The sequence below is a fragment of the Gregarina niphandrodes genome (assembly GCF_000223845.1).
Source record: "Gregarina niphandrodes unplaced genomic scaffold scaffold00226, whole genome shotgun sequence".
Taxonomy (NCBI): Eukaryota; Apicomplexa; class Conoidasida; order Eugregarinorida; family Gregarinidae; genus Gregarina; species Gregarina niphandrodes.
Window position 1 is genome coordinate 830 of NW_011645986.1, and position 750 is coordinate 1,579.

Consider the following 750-nt stretch of genomic DNA (forward strand, 5'->3'; position numbering starts at 1 on the left):
CCTCTTTCGTACATCTCTACGCCCACACTACCGTACTTGCTGTCGAACACACGAACTCGACAGTTCTTTTCCTCATGACCTCGGTTGTGACAGTTGCTGCACTCCAGATCCTTCATCGGACACACATTCGCCCTGTGGCCCTTCTTATGACATCTGTAGCATTCAACTGACTCATCACCCTGGTGCTCGAAACTTCGATCCCATCCGCTCTTCCGTCGCACCTTCGAGGTCACTTTCTCACCAACGGCTACTGCAGGGTAAGTTCCCTCGGTGCCCTTCATACAGTCTTTGGCTTATCTTGCTCTTCGTTATCATCAACTGCAGCAAGCCCTCTAGGTCCGTGAAGTCATCGGCGATCCTATTCTCGTTTAATGGGATCTTGCTCTGCATCAACGACAGTACGTAATCGTCCGTCCAACAGCAATGCCAACCCGCGCGCCTGCACATTCTTCGAACACTCTGCAAAAGGCCATCCAGCTCTTCATACAAGGTATACCGGTCATTCGGCCACTGTAACCTCCCCAACTCTCCACTCACTGCCCAAACCTCCCGTCGTCGATCAAAACTCTTGTTTCGCGCGACCAGTCTGTCAACAAGCCCTTCTAAGTCATCCGGGTTACCTCGCCTGACCTTCCTGATGTGTTCACACCACACAGGGGACGCAATCCCACTCAACACTTCTACTAGTAAACCTACGCTTGGTCGTTCTGCATCTATTCTCTAAGCGACGTCATCGATAATCTTGTCCAG